Below are 17,212 nucleotides of genomic sequence, written 5' to 3' on the forward strand. Positions count from 1 at the left end.
GATCATGGGAGTTGTAGGCCAAAAACACCTGGGGACCGACCCAAGGTTGAGAAAGGCTGTAACCCTGCAGGGAAGCATATGGCTCATCTCCCCAGCTGCCCGTGGGGTGACCAGGCATCTCAGCCAATCCAAAAGAGTCCAACCATCACACCAGCTGCCTGCCCCTCTCTGGAGACCTGGGCCCTGCACTGGTAGTGAGGATCGTTAAGCTGGAAATTGTTCAGGTTCAGCAATCTCTGCCCTACCCGAGAGCCCCCAAGGATCTGCCACCTGATAATAAGATTAGCCCCCCTTTTAGAAGCCTCCTATGGGGGGAGGGGATGCCAGTGCGGTGATGCTATGAAGAGGTCTCTGTGGAGTACAATGTTGAAGGCTAAAGCTGGAGTCCTAAACACAGTGTTGGTTTTTTCCTTTAAAAATGTTTAGGGGTACTCTCATTTTCCTACTCATATTGAAATACTGCCCCTCAAGGAGGCCAAACTTAGATTCACAAAATGTTTAGGGGTATGCTTACCCCTGCGTCTCCCCAGAAAAAAAGCACTGTCTAAACACAAAGATTAAGGTGTAGGGGATGTGTGTAACTGTCAATTTCGGCTTTTCTCCAATTCTCATTTTTCCATTCTTAAATCCAGTCCTCCACATTTTCATCTTAGTCCTTTTTCATCTTAGTTGCAAATTGGTATTACTCTACAAAGTTTTTGCAGACACATTTTTTGCAAAGCCGTTTCTGCCAATGTACTGCACTTTTTGTATGTCGCTTTTCACAAGTGTATGCATTTTTATGCACACTCTGGGAACGCATTACAGGGGTGGAGAACTGCATTGCAAAATTCGGAGGAGTGCCAGTTTTCAAAGGATGGCTATGTTTTAGTTTGTGCATTGTTTTTAAAAAATGCAAATCAGGGAGGTTCACCTTTGAACATGAACGTAACTGAATTTCTCCTCGTCCCTTCTAGGGAGTCAGCTCCATCAGCGAGAACAGAATAAACATGCAAGGAATTGCATTGCCAAAATACTGTCCTATGCACATTTAATGGAGACTAACCAGGGTTGGAGAGGCACACAGGTGGTGCTGTGTATTAAACCACAGAGCCTAGGACTTGTCGATCAGAAGGTCGGCGGTTCGAATCCCCACGGCGGGGTGAGCTCCCATTGCTCTGTCCCTGCTCCTGCCCACCTAGCAGTTCAAAAGCACGTCAAAGTACAAGTAGATAAATAGGTACCGCTCCGGCGGGAAGGTAAACAGCGTTTCCGTGTGCTGCTCTGGTTCGCCAGAAGCAGCTTAGTAATGCTGGCCACATGACCCGGAAGCTGTACGCCGGCTCCCTCAGCCAATAAAGCGAGATGAGTGCTGCAACCCCAGAGTCGGTCACGACTGGACCTAATGGTCAGGGGTGCCTTTACCTTTTAACCAGAGTTGTGGGGGGCACTTGGGAAAGATGCTTTCAGGGCACCCCTCCTTGAGTGTGCCCACCAGCTCCTGCTGCCCCTCACCACTGTTGCTGCTGTGTCACCTGGGCTCAACCTGCATCATCCCCCTTTGCAGTGGTGAGGAATTTTTGGTCTGTGGGTGTAATTTAGCCTACCAGACCTCCTAATCTGGGCTGCAAGGTTACTCCAGTCAGCCACACTCAGCTGCCCTACGTCTCATGTCATATAGGTGTAGATGCATCTGGGCCACTAATTAGCTGGCCCCCAGCACTAGCAAAGGGCTTTGTGAACCCTCAAAACCAGGCGGTGGTTGGGGCTTGCAAAGCACAGCAGTGTGCAAGCCAAAACAGGTTACTTGACATGTGGTGAGTAACAGCTGAGGAGCCCCAGCCACCTGTCCACCTTGACCCATTGTTGGTGGGAGGAGAGATCTGAATTCAGCCGATAAGTGTGGGCAAAACATACAGAAGACTGTTGTTGTTGTTCATCTCACTCAAAGAGGCAAGGTCAACAGATGCAGCAGCAAGGAGGAGGATCAGGGCCAGGAGGCTCAAGAGATTGGGGGGGGGGGGGCTTTACTAAGGCATGAGCCTTGGACAGCGCCCTGCAATGCCAACTCCTGGTGCCAGCCTGGGGAGTAACTATACCATTTCGCATTTCACAGACGAAATGTGCTTGTAACATCCCTATTCTATTCTCAAAAGTGATTGCCCGACCTGAGGCTCCCTGTTCTGCCTGGTGCATTTGATGACTCTGCAATACACTGTCCCTCAATTATTTAAAGGCTAAGAGAGAGTGTTTCTTCTTTTGGCTAAAGTTTTTTTTCCTCCCCCCAAAAATAATTGGCTTACGGTTAGAGTGCATTAGCAACAATTCAAAATACACCTTGTGGAAGGCAATGTTGGAAATGTTGCTGCACGGCACCTAAGTGTCTTGGGTCCATAAATTTACTTGCGTACGCATTTACAGGGAAGGTTCACAGCTTAGTGGCAGAGCAACTGCTTTGCATGCAGATGGTCCCTGGTTCAACATCTGGCACCTCCAAATAGGCATATCGGTGACCTCTTTTGCCCTTGTTTTTGATCCTGCATCTCCTGCTTGGGGTGGCTTCCGTGGCCAACCTTATTATGACCAGGTGGACCAGCTGGAGTTTAGTAAGTCTCATTGAACTCATTGTGAACTTTTTTCCAAGTAAGAATGTGCAGTGAGTAAACATCTCGACCAAGCCAAGTTGGCGGGATGGAGGACATCAAACCTCTTCCTCTCTCCACAGGTATGGTTCCAGGTTAGGGGCAAAGCCCTATATTGATGTCTCCAGTCTCTGACCTTTAGCATCTTACCCCCAAACTGCCAGTACACTCAGCCATAAAACCAGCTTGCCAGACCCGGCTCTGTAGGCTTAAGGATACCCAACAAGTTGGAGTGTTGGCCTGAGTTCTGTCAGCTGACCTTGCATCCCTATGGAGAAGCACCACTTCCTATGCCACATTTGGGAACTTCAGGCCACAAGACTGAATGACAACCTTCAGGCACATCTGCCTGGCCCTCTGAACTTTCTCCAGGCATATGAAGAAGGGCCTCAGAGTCTGGGGTGGTTTATATGGGGAGAGGCAGTCCTTCAGATATGGCGGTCCTGAGCCATTTAAACTATCATTGTTCCGCCCATTTTTGCCTCTGGCCCTGCCCACCACAGGCATGTAGCCCTCAGAAGATTGCCCAGGAGGGAATGCAGCCCCTTGGCTGAACAAGATTCCCCACCAAGCCCTATATAACACTTTCACACACACTGGTCTGACTTTCCCATCAGTTGACAACACAGACACTCTCTCTTCGTGCTTCCCCCCAGCTCTGCCTGGAATCATCTCACTTCATCTCATCTATCTAATCTGCTGTCAACATCCAGCTGGTCAATGGCAACATCTCCCACCTCCAGCCCTTGATTCCTGTTTGCCAGATCTCCAACTCATTCACAACCTCATCTCCTAACTCTGACGTCTGCGCCAGTCGCCCCGCATCCAGAATCCAGAGCCTAGGACAGCCCCAAGCCTGGCAGCACCTTGAAACATCCAGACAAAACAAGCCCATAAAAATTAAGGCTGATGGCCAATTAAATTTTGTTCAGTTAATGAATCATCATCTCCCTTTCAAGCGTTTAAGCTTAAATGTGAAATCAATTTGCTTATTACTAAAACCTCGATCCAGGTGTCTTTCTAGAGGCGTTGAATGGCATGTAAGTTAAAAGACAAAGGTCGCCTCCAGATTGTCAGTGTTTTGCAGGAGGGATTCAATCACGTAAATTTAGGTTTCTGCAGTTAAAGTGTTCTGGCACAAGTAGTCCACTATTGTTGTTGTTGTTTTCTAAAAACACACGCTAGACTTTCTGTGATCAGCTCAGTTGGTTAGAGCATGTTACTGATAACGCCACAGTTGCAGGTTTGATCCCCGTATGGGACAGCTGCATATTCCTACATTGGACTAGATGACCCCCAGGGTCCCTTCCAACTCTACAATTCTATGATCTTTGATGAGGTAAAACATAAAAGGTAAAGGACCCACGGACAGTTCAGTCAAAGGTGACTATTGGGTTGTGGTGCTCATCTGCTTTTCAGGCTGAGGGAGCCGGCGTTTGTCCACAGATAGCTTTCTAAACCACTTCTGGTGCAACAGGACACTGTGACGGAAACCAGAGCACACAGAAATGCCATTTACCTTCCCGTCGCAGCATTACCTATTTATCTACTTACACTGGTATGCTTTCGACTTACTAGGTTGGCAGAAGCTAGGACAGAGCAATGGGAGCTCACCCCCTCACAGGGATTCGAACCACCGACCTTCCGTTCAGCAAGCCCAAGAGGCTCAGTGGTTTAGACCACAGCGCCACCCACGTCCAGACATATTTCTCCACCTCTCATGATGCTAGAACCCGGGACCACCCACTGAAGCTGAATGTTGGACGATTCAGGACAGGCAAAAGAACGCACTTCTTCACCTGCAGCAGCAGCACATAGTGGAGCAAGGGGATTTGCTCCCACATCACGCAGCAACGGCCACCGACTCAAACTGCTTCGAAAGAGGATTGGCAAAGTGGTGAAGATAAGGCTTCCTGGGGTTACTAGCCATGATGGCTATGCTCTGCCCCCCACCCGTGTTGGAGGTGCTGTGCTTCTGAATACCAGTTGCCAGGATCCAATCGCAAGTGGGGAGAGGGCTGTTGCACTCTGGTGCTGCTAAAGGGCTTCCCAGAAGGCATCTGGCTGTCCACCGTGAGCACAGGATGCTGAATTAGACATAGGCCTGATCCCACTAGGCTCTTCTTATCTTCGGAGGAGGGGGAGAATGGAAAGGAGACGTTGCCCAGAGAGGTGAAAAGAGCATTTACTCAGCTGAGCAGGTTAGAACAGTGTGCCACTTCATCCAGCAAATTATCTTTCTTTTGCCACGTTCTCTTATTGAAGCCGGACTAGCAGAGCCTCAGGTCTGCTTGCTGACCAGAATTTGAATGGGGCTCATTGAGGGTTTTCGTGGAAAATAGCATAAGAATGCAAGAATCACCTTGCTCGATCAGGCCAAGTTACAGGCAGGGCTGGAGATGCTCCCAGAGCTCTGTCTATTCCTTGCTCTTCCGCTGTCAGCTCCAAGCGGAACGGCAGCTAACTTCATGCTTGGGCACGCCACTTTCATAGGTGGGCACAGCCTAGCTATCCATGTGGAGAAGCAACAGAGCAGGAGTGGGGGAGCACCCCCCCTACATTCCCACCTGAGCAAACTTCTGAGGGGTGCATGCCAGGGTTGCTCAGGGCCAGAGGCAAGAGTCAGCAGGACAATGGATGCAGTAGCATAGCACGGAGAGCCCACAGGAACAGTTGCCCTGGGCTCAATATTGTTAGGGCCACAAAAATTCAACACCTTGTGCTGCCTCAATACAGCTGCGTGTTTCTGTCGCTGGACTCCTTTGAAAACGGCTTCTCCATGAGAACCAGGAAATGACCTCTCCAGACAATGGAACGACTCTTCTTTTCTTATCTCTGCAACTGCAATCTCCTGGGACTGGGTGGTATATATGCCGTTAGGCGGTTGAATGTGCATGTGTACTCCATCTGTTTTGCTCCCTCCCAACCCAGCCTCCTTGCAGCCCCGGGCACTGGCAACACACGCTACACCACTGAATGGATGGGGCTCTTACTTCCTTGCAGTAAGCTACATTAGGTAAAGGGTAAAGGGACCCCTGACCATTAGGTCCAGTCGTGGCCGACTCTGGGGTTGCGCAACTCATCTTGCTTTATTGGCCGAGGGAGCCGGCGTACAGCTTCCGGGTCATGTGGCCAGCCAGCATGACTAAGCCACTTCTGGCGAACCAGAGCAGTGCACGGAAACGCTGTTTACCTTCCCGCCAGAGCGGTACCTATTTATCTACTTGCACTTTGACATGCTTTCGAACTGCTAGGTTGGCAGGAGCAGGGACCGAGCAACGGGAGCTCACCCCGTCGTGGGGATTCGAACCGCCAACCTTCTGATCGGCAAGTCCTAGGCTCTGTGGTTTAACCCACAGCGCCACCCGCGTCCTCTACATTACAGCCCCATAAAAGTCAGAGGTCTCTACACCTGCATCTCTCCATCTCCCATCCAGGGAAGCAAGAAGCATTATGACAATTCAATGACACATTCCAGCCAGGCAAAAGCACCAATGAGGGCACTGAGCTGCATCCGTTCAAGAATTCTGACGGAAATGGGAATAGGAATTGCCAGCATTTACTAATTTGTCCCATATCCAGAACGGAAATCACTCCAGTGAATGCAATGGATATTCACTGTTGTGGCTTTTAGTCCACAAAGAACACACAGTTTGCATTATGTTTCCATTGCATTGACCTGAATGGGATGGAGTAACATAATGACAATATAATCATATTGATGGTCAAAGTTACATGATTTCGTCACAGTGGACAGCAAGACGAATAATGCAGTTTGGGGCAGAAGATGAGCTGCAGCAGAACGGACACATGTGTCTAGTAGAGGGCAGAACGGGAAATGATGCCTTTCTACAGCCCTGCTAGCTGCCCAACAGGCAGAAATATAGAGTTCCAGCCACCAGGCATCTCCAGTTGTTCTTATGTGTTTAACTGGTAAGTGTCTTCTTGAGGAAATGAGATTCTTTGCTTCTCATTCTTCCTAGTTCTGCCAAGAGATTTCATGTCTATTTGCATTACCCAATGGTGTAGTTGGGGGGAGTGGTAGAGAGGCTGTTGCCTCTATTTGGGGGGGGGGCTCAAAATTTCAAAAGAAAAATAAACCACTATGAGCAGGCATAGGCAAACTCGGCCCTCCAGATGTTTTGGGACTACAACTCCCATCATCCCTAGCTAAGAGGACCAGTGGTCAGGGGTGATGGGAACTGTAGTCCCAAAACATCTGGAGGGCCGAGTTTGCCTATGCCCGGCTTTGAGGCTTTTTTAAAAAAACCAAGCAGTGAAATAATTATAAAATAACTAGCCACTGCCACTGTTGCCTCCTCAACTTCTCTCTCCCTCCTGAGAAGACCCTTCCCCACCACCATCACCCAGCCCTGCCAGGAAACATGAGATAGGGGACACAATATTTGCCTTGCCCCGGGGTACTGGCAACCTACGCTACACCACTGGCACTACCTGCAAGCAAAAGTTCAATTTGTCACTAGCATCACCCTGATCCCAACTCTGAAGGAATCTCCGGTTTCCACACTGAGCCTCGGTCTGCTTTGACAGTTCCAGATTAATATTCATAAGGAAAACACAAACTTGTGGAATCGCAAGTCAGCGTCTTTCCACAAGCTCAGACCTACTGGCCTCACCTGACCCCGTCTGGAAGATCATTTCAAATCCCATTAGTGCCCCAGGAACAGTCCTTACGCATGAGGGATCTCATTCACATGGGTCAGACTGCACGGCCTCCACCTCCCCGTGACCTGTGGCTATAGACTTGCGGCCAAGGGAGTGCACAAACACAGGCATCTCAGTGAGAATTCCATTCAAGATAAACTTGCCTACGAAAAGCAGGGCTGCCCACTAGTCTGGCGCTGTTGCGTTGCAAAGGAGGCTGGCATTCCGTTGCAATAACCATAATGAAGTTAAAGCACAGCTATAGATGGCAGATGATATTGTTTCATTAAGATGCCTTATGCCATTGGTCCCTCTAACTCAGTATCATCTACTTTGACTGCCAGCAGACCTCCGTGGTTTCCGTCTCTCCCAGGTCTACCTGGAAATGCCACGGACAGAAGCTGGGACCTTCTATATATGGCAAGCAGATGCTCTACTACCACTGAGCAATGGACCTTGCCCCAAACAGGCTGATCTTACAGTCATTTCAGGCACAAATCCACTCCTGATTCTCCCCTACAATCCCCCCCCCCAAAAAAACCATTCTTTGTTTCAGCACCATAATTTAGTAAAAATGAAGCCTTTTCAGCTGTTGCTTTAGTCAAACTCTTGCAAGTCAGAAATCACCCATCTGCACTATACATCTGAAGCAATATTATACCACTATAAACAGTCACAGCTTCCTCCAAAGACTCCTGGGAACTATAGTTTGTTAAGGGTGCTAAGAGTTGCTAGGAGACCCCCTATTCCCCTCACAGAATGACAATTCTCTTCCTAGAGAAAACTGGGAACTGGAGCTCTGGGAAGGGAATAGGGGCCTCCATAATAATAATAATAATAATAATAATAATAATAATAATAATAGGGATGCAGGTGGCGCTGTGGTCTAAACCACAGAGCCTAGGACTTGCCGATCAGAAGGTCAGCGATTCGAATCCCCACGACGGGGTGAGCTCCCATTGCTCGGTCCCAGCTCCTGCCAACCTAGCAGTTCAAAAGCACGTCAAAGTGCAAGTAGATTAATAGGTACCACTTCGGCGGGAAGACAAGCAGCATTTCCATGCACTGCTCTGGTTTCAGTGTTCCATTGCACCAGAAGTGGCTTAGTCATGCTGGCCACATGACTTGGAAATACTGTGGACAAACACCGGCTCCTTCGGCCTGTAAAGTGAAATGAGCACCGAGCCGCAACCCCAGAGTCGTCTGCGACTGGACTGGGGTCCTTTACCTTTAAAATAATTATTATAATAATAACTCTCAGCACCCTTAACAAACTCCCAGCTCCCAGAATTCTCTGGGGGAAGCTGTGAGTTTTTAAAGTGGCATCACAGTGCTTTAACTGTACAGTGTAAAATAGGGACAAATGCTGATGAAACAGGTGGTTGGAGGAGATCTTGGTTTGACTATCACCCAAAATGTTTCCTTGTCTGTTTATTTTTATTTTTATTTTTATTATATCATCTGTTCAGTGCTTTCTCAGATCGGGCAGGTCCAACCCCTTCCCCCCTCCCATATAAAGCAATGATTTCAATATGCACTGGCAGCTGGTAAACATAAGGAAGCAAAATAAGCAAACCATCGCCATTAAATACGTGCGCTTGGAAGGCATGCAACTTCTGCACGGGGGCGTCATGGCAGGCTGCGGGCACAGAGCATCCGATCTGAGGGAAGAGGGAAACGCAGGAAGAGAGGTCGACCTTTTGACACCCAGCTTATTCAATGCCTCTGTTGGGAGACAACAGGGCCGCCCAGTCCGGGATGCTGGTAGTAGTTTGCAAAGCCTTGCGCTGGCAGGCTGCTCACGACCATGGTGCCTTGGCCAGCTGCATTGCTGCAGGCTGCTTCACAGCGGCAGGAGGCAAGGATGGCAGCAGGCTGGCGACGGGCTGCTCCGCCAATGCCAGATGGCAGATGAGATTACGAGAAATTTGATTTTGAAGTAATCCATAAACCTGGCTGAGCTAACGTCGTTCCGTATGCATTATCTTGTAATCCCGCCGAAGAGAACATTTTCAAGCAAAGAGACTAATTCCCCCCCATCCCTGCGAGGGCTCCGACAAGCACCAGATAATCCCCACTTTTCTGTTGTTGCTGGAAGTGCTTACAGGGAACCTGCAATGGCAAGAAGGGGCTCTGCCAGCTCCACAACCGAGGTGACGCCTGTCTCCGACGCTTTGCAGATCAGGGGTGATGCACTACACAGTGGACAAACAGATGCAAAAGAAGGCAGGGAGACAAAGGAAGTTGTCCTTTGCAGAGTCAGGCCATTAGGCCTTCTAGCTTAGTACTGTCTACATGGACTGGCAGCAGCTCTCCAGGGTTTCAGCGCTCCCAGTCCTACATGGCAGACTTTTCACAACGGCAGTGTCATTGCTAACTGGGTTGCCATCCCTCCACCACCACCAGCACCCAGGGAATAATGGGAAGGTTAGACCAGAGCACTTGATCAGACAGAGAAGTAGTGGGCAGCCTCCTCTGCAAATGGATACACTGAGCTAAGAGGGGGATTGATTGTTATGAACCACATCAACAATCATCACCATTATCTTCATCCACAGACAGCTCTCTCATGTGACATGCAGGTGTAATCTGACATACAGTTTGGGAATGATTACTCAGATTACTTAACCCTATTTTCCAGGGACAGTCCTGGATTTACAGAAGCCATTCAGGTTTCTAATTTGATGTCCAACATTTTCTTAGGACATCCCTATTTTCATCAGAGAAACATTGGAGGATATGAAGTTATGCGACCCCTGAGCCAAGGAGATAAGTAACCATACAACCTTTAGAAGTCACCAGAAGGCAGCCCTGTATAGGGAAGTTTTTTTAATGTTCATTGTTTCTTTATTATTCTTTTATATGATGGAAGCTCTACAGAGTGGCTGTGGCAACCCAGCCAGATGGGTATAAATGATAAATTGTTGCTGTTGCTGTTGTTATTTTATTTTATTTTATTTTATTTTATTTTATTTTATTTATTGAATTTATATACCGCCCTATACCCAGGGGTCTCAGGGCAGTTCATAGAATAAAATCAAGATATAAAACCACAGAATACATAATGAAAATAAAAACAACAACCTAATAGCCCCCCCCCAAAAAAAATAAACACGTTTTAAAAGGGCATAGGATGTAAATCGGATCAACCAAAGGCCTGGTTAAAAAGGAATGTTTTTTGCCTGGCACCTAAAGGTGTATAATGAAGGCGCCCGGCAAACTTCCCTGGGGAGAGCATTCCACAGACCAGGGTTGGGCAACTTAAGGCCCAGGGGCCGGATGCAGCCCAATTGCCTTCTCAATCCGGCCTGTGGACGGTCCAGGAATCAGCGTGTTTTTACATGAGTAGAATGTGTCCTTTTATTTAAAATGCATCTCTGGGTTATATGTGGGGCATAGGAATTCGTTCATTTTTCCCCCTCCCAAAATACAGTCCGGCCCACCACATGATCTGAGGGACGGTAGACCGGCCCATGGCTGAAAAAGGTTGCTGATCCGTGCCACAGATGGAGAGCCATGGCAGAGAAGGCCTGTTCTCCTGTTGCCACCCTCCGGACCTCTCGAGGAGAAGGCACATGGAGGAGGTCCTCAGAACATGATCTCAGGGTCTGGGTAGTTTCATATGGAAAGAGGTGGTCATTAAGGTACAATGGTACCTCGGGTTAAGTTCTTAATTCGTTCCAGAGGTCCGTTCTTAACCTGAAACTGTTCTTAACCTGAAGCACCACTTTAGCTAATGGGGCCTCCTGCTGCTGCCACGCCGCCGGAGCACGATTTCTGTTCTCATCCTGAAGCAAAGTTCTTAACCCGAGGTACTATTTCTGGGTTAGCAGAGTCTGTAACCTGAAGCGTCGAGGTACCACTGTATTGTTGTTGAATAGGACATCACTATTTTCATCAGAGCAATGTTGGAGGGTATGACATGGAGACGTCGGGGATTGAACCTGGGATATTCTGAATAGAATGTATGTGGCCGCTCCCCAAAACCCAGTTGCCCAGTGCTGATTCCAGTCTAGATTAAAATAAACCATTTACAGAGTTACTAGCAAGCTTGGTCAAGATCAGCCAGAAACAAAGGGCCTTGCTTTAATCTTCTGCAGATTCCTCAGATCTTCTTGACCTCACAGCTCATCTTACTACCTTTCAGAGCCTCCCAGCATCAGGGCAGGAATTGGCTCAGTGGCTTCCAGTTGCCAGTTTAAGGGGCTCACAGCTGGGAGAAAGAGATCATAAAATTTGTTTATTGAGCATTTAGGGGGTTTTCTCAGCCCAAAATCAGTTCTGGCACCTCTCAGGTGGGCACCATTGCCATTATAAGAGAACAAGGGATGTGTTCGTGATGAGTTCCAGCACCTCTTTTTCTAGGAAAAAAAAATAGCACTGCAAGCATTCATCCTGATTTATTGGAGGGAGATTACACAACACAGGTTCTTGAACGAGCATTCCCTCCAATTTGTTTGCAGAGAGGTTAGGCATCAAAGCAAGCATTATCTTATATTTTCCATTTCTATTTCTCCACCACATATAACAACTGCAACAAGTCCAACATTTGGAGGAACTGTGGTTTCGCTGCATGAGACCTCCACAACAATTACGTATAACTGCACAGCGTGAATCTGCCGGTACTGTATGTGATTGGACCCTATACGAAATGGCAAGAGTCTAGAAGCACCCTTAGATGCTGGAGAGAAGCTGAGCTCCAACCCAAAGGAAACAAAGAAAGAAAAAACACCAGAAAGCAGAGAGAGAGAGAGAGAGAGAGAGAGAGAGAGAGAGAGAGTGTCAAGCGGCTCTGACATTGCCGGAGCAATTCTCGCCTCCCAGCCATGTGAGATCTGAATTATTCCTCCGCCAGTAGTTCCTCCTCCGAATGCCATGGAAACCACCCCGTTCCAAGCAGACTCTTGGCTTGATGAAAGGAATAAAACATGACACTGTTTTCTGCAGGCAGCTACCACAACACCAACACTCTTTGCATGTGTGAATTGGGCCTACGGTGGGTCTGTCTGCGCTGCAGCTGAACTTCCAAACTCCCCCTAAAGCAGCCGTGAAAAGGGTCTTGAACCCACACAAGCATTTGCAGATTATTAATTTTTTTGCACGATGGTCTTGGTTTTTTGCACAGAAACCTCTACCTGGCAGATAAATTCTCCCTAGGCAAAAATGTAGGCATGTTCCTTAGAGTTGCCACGCTTACAACTTTGAGGTACATGCATTAACAGTGGCGGTTTTGTTTCATTTTATTGCTCCTAAATGTGAAAAGCTTCGTGCTACTTTTAAAGGCACAAGAGCGAGCCAGGAAGGTTTTCTGGCCAGTTGGTAACTCCACTGGCTGAGCGTGACCGGGGCTATGGGGTGGTGGCCCCAGGTGCATGATTCTGAGGACAAGAAAGGGCACAACCAGGAGCCCCGGTGACAGGTGCCCTGCAATGAGGCAAGCTGCACCGGGCTCAGGCCTTTGGAGCTGGGATGGCACCTCCTTCTAGAAAGAGAGGAGAGTGTAGCTCCGCGTTGGTTGGCCAGGCAACCCCCTGCATGGGTGCCAGGCAGGTGGTGTAGCATGGTCTTGCTTTGGCTCTGGTGGGGGGAGCTTGGACAGCTAACATGGAGTTGCAGTCTCCTCTCTCTTGGAGAAGGAGGCTCCATCCCAGCCCCAAAGGCCCAGTCCTGGTGTGACTTGCCTCCCCGCAGGGCACCTGTCATGGGGGGGGGCTGGTTGTGCCATCTCGCACCCTCTCAGAATCCGGTGGTGTAAGCATTGGAAGACTCGGTTCACCCTCCACACCCTGCCCCCAGCATACGTGTGAGCCCCCAGTGCCAAAAAAAACCCCACACTATGGTACTGGGCAACCCTAATACTGTGGGAATGTTCAGGGAGGCAAGGGAGGATATATTGTTTAATTATATCTGTCAGGGAACTGACATCAGAGCGAAAGGAGAAGGAGAGGCTCCCCGATTCTGCAGGATAAGGTACCAGCACCAGGGGGAGACGCAGCTTGGTAGAGGGGGGAGGAAATCGGCGTAACACCAAGGATCCAGGAGGGCAAATGGGGGAAGCGGGGGGAGAGCTCCGGGATTCTTCCCTGGACATCAGTGAGGTGAGCACTGGTCCTCCACTACCCACGCCCTCCCTGCGCAGAAGACTCCCGCGCAGTGAGAGGCAGAGACGACTGGGAGTCAAACAGCTTTTATGCTGGAAAAGGTTTAAGAAACGCCCACAGACAGATTCTGCTAGCGACTGAGGCAGCCACGCTGAGATGGGCTGTGCAGTCAGGACGGTTTAACCCAGGCAGTTAAAGCTCCCTAACGGGGACAGTTTACGCACGAGTAACTCAAACCCATTACAATATCCTTCCCAACTTGTGTTAACAAGTTCTACAATTTAGCAGAGTAACATTCCCCCTTTTAAACTTAGACAGCAGATAGGTCCTGGAAAAAGAGGATGTAAACGTACGCCTGACAGAGCCATCCAGACTCTGCTGAAAATCCTCTAGCCAAGGAAGAGTCCACCAGTCAGTTCCCAGTCAATCTATTCCCCTGTTGAACAGCAGCTTGTACCATTAGGAAGTTCTTCCAGACAATCTGATTCTGCCAGGCTCTGCTCATAACCTTCCAGGTACTATCCTGGCTCTTCTGTCCAGGGCTCACTAGATTCTGCCTCACCTCCACCAAATTACCTGGTGGTTCATAGACTGCCATTCTACTATTTTTCATTCCAGGACTTTTTTCAGGAAGCTGAGCATAATGGGTTACATACCCTCCAACATTTCTCCGATGACAATAGGGACGTTCTATTCCATAATAATAAAGATAATAATTTTGTTATTTATACCCTGCCCATCTGACTGGGTTGCCCCAGCCACTCTGGGTGGCTTCCAACACGTATAAAAATATAACAAAAGATTAAACATTTAAAAACATCCCTCTACAGAGCTGCCTTCAGGTGTCTTCTAAAGGTTGTATCTTATCTCCTTAGCTCGGGGGTTGCATAACTCCATACCCTCCAACATTTCTCCAGCGAAAAGAGGGCTGTCCTAAGGAAAAGTTGGACATTCTGGGATCAAATCAGAAACCAGGATGGCTTCTGTAAATCTAGGACTGTCCCTGGAAAATAAGGACACTTGGAGGGTCTGGGCTTATGGTTTATGTGTTACTACCCTCACTAGCATTGTAAGTTCCTGGTGCACAGGAATGCATTTGTGCAGTGATTTAAACACTCCAAACAGAAAGCCATCCTGATTCAATGGATCAGTCAGGTCCTTATTTAATCAAGGTGCTTTAATGCATGTGCCGGTGCGCTCCCTCACATCAGCAACTTGAAAGTTGGGGGGGGGGCGGGCTTGAGATAAAATAAAAATGTTGACAAACGGTGCCAGTTCCAAAATTAACTTTGCAAATTTTCCAGAGTTAAACCCAGAAAGGCAGGTGGAGCGAAATAAGGGACCCTGTCAATCCATGGAACGGTTTAAAAATAGGGAATGCAGAACACTGGCTCATTCATAAACAACATACAGGCCGGTTTACGACCCAGCCTCCAAATGGCAGCCAAGTTATATATGTGGCTCATGTCAAACCCTTTAGATGTTAGCTTAGCCATGTGCACGATGCATTCCAAGCCGGAAAAACAAAGCAGGATGATGGCATATGAGTGTTTGCATGTGCTTCTAATCCTGTTCTAATTGGGAACTGCAACCAGAGAGCTTGGCGCGCGCGCGCACACACACACACACACACACACACACACACACATATATATATATATATATATATATATATATATATGGGGAATTTTACAAGCACACTCTTTGCCAGTCAGTGCTTGCCCTCTAGTGGCCTAGACAGATCTGGTGTGCATCTTTCAGTAGTAACCTTCAGCAGAACATTAGGTCAAACTCAAAAAGCACTTCTCGAATCAAGCCAAAAACGTGCTGGAACCAGACATCTAATTCCATACAGCAGCGGTCTAAAAATAGGCCCCTAAGAACCTTTTAAGACAGTGGTTTTCAGTATTCCTCACTCTCCGCTGTAACATTAGAACTCAGGAGTACCCAGGAAAATTGACAAGTGTTGATAGGGCCAGGACTAGGCAGGGAGAGAGCACTTCTTCACACGACAGCTAATTATCTTAAGGAATTCAGAAGCACAACATGGGCCGATGAAGACTATTAGCCTTTGAATGGGATGATTACAGTGAGTAGGTCTGTTAATGGCTATATGGAGCCTCCGGCTGCAGCCGCAGTATACCTCTGAACACAAGGTAAAGGTAAAGGGACCCCTGACCAGTCGTGGGCGACTCTGGGGTTGCGGCGCTCATCTCGCTTTATGGGCCAAGGGAGCCGGCGTACAGCTTCCGGGTCATGTGGCCAGCATGACTAAGCCGTTTCTGGCGAACCAGAGCAGTGCACAGAAACGCCGTTTACCTTCCCACTGGAGTGGTACCTATTTATCTACTTGCACTTTGACGTACTTTCAAACTGCTAGGTTGGCAGGAGCAGGGACCGAGCAACGGGAGCTCACCCCGTCGTGGGGTTTCGAACTGCTGACCTTTGATCGGCAAGTCCTAGGCTCTGTGGTTTAACCCACAGCGCCAACCACGTCCCTGTTGGGGACCAAAAATAGAGGAAGGTTGCCGCCTATAATCTTGTGAGATTCCTAGAAGCATTTGGGTGGCTATTTGTTTTCATTATTATTATTCATTTTCATAACAAATCTAACAAAGAAAGAAAAGAAAAATAGAGGGGGGACGGAAAGAGGGGGAAACGCCATAGGCTCACCTTGTGAATAGATTAGCCATCAATACATCCATCTTTGTTTATATGAAATAATTGATATTAATTCACTACAGTTCCCAGGATTTTTGGGGTGGCAAGCCATGTGCTTTCAATGAATGGTTTCCTCAGAATTCAAACATAAATGGGATTTGTGGCCCATTGTATTTCCCAGGGAATGGGAGGAAATGGATGTGGAATCCCCCCGCCCCTTCTCTTGGAAATGAGCAGCGCTGACAGGTCACCAAACCAATTATTCAGCGCTCACGAGATCACTAAGCTGGCTAGAGAAAGACTTCTCGATAAATTCCTGTTTGCCCAGAAAGAGGAGGGCGCTGGCTGTCCTTCCGAAGCTGTCCTGCTTCTTTACGCGCCCATTAAATGTGGATTAAATCTAGTTACTTTCCCAGATATTTCACTCTCCCACCCACCCGCCGTTTTAATGTTCAGGAATAGAGTGGCTGGGAGGGTAAAACCCAGCCAGATAAATGTAATGTGCCCTATTACTTTGATAAATGAAAGCGAGCGAGCGCGTGGCAAGCCGGGAGCTGCAGAGCCACAAAGATACAGTCTTTGGGAAGCTGAGGCTCTGGTTCCGCTTTCCACACATTCAAGGTGCTGGATGCGGCCCTCCAGGCCTCCCTATCTGGCCCTCAGGCCTCCTCCCCCACCCCACCCCCAGTGACTTCCCTTTGCCTCAAGCCACACCGCTGCTTCGCACCCCAAATGTTTTTGCCTGGCTGGAATGTGCCCTTGAACTAATGCCTGTCATTGGTCAAGACGGAGGATACAAAGGTGTCTGACTGTGCAGAAACTAGCTTACTTTTTGCATTCATTGCTCTGCCTTCAGCTGGACAGCTCAGTCAGTTGGAGCATGGTGCTGATAATGCCAAGGTTGCAGGTTCAATCCCCGGATGGGACAGGTGAATATTCCTGCATTGCAGGGAGTTGGACTAGACAACCCTTAGTGTCCTTCTCAACTCCATGATTCTGCTTCTAAGATGATGCATGCAGCCTGGAAGTTTCAGCTCGGCAGCAGCAGCAGGCTGCAAATTATAGCATAGACATACCAGGGGTGGGGTCTGCCCTCATTTGCTCCTCTCTCCCAATCAACCTCAGTCTCCAGGACCCACCCCATGACAACGTTTAATGCATGTA

The sequence above is a fragment of the Podarcis liolepis genome (assembly GCF_965112155.1).
Source record: "Podarcis liolepis genome assembly, chromosome: 14".
NCBI classification, from domain to species: Eukaryota; Metazoa; Chordata; class Lepidosauria; order Squamata; family Lacertidae; genus Podarcis; species Podarcis liolepis.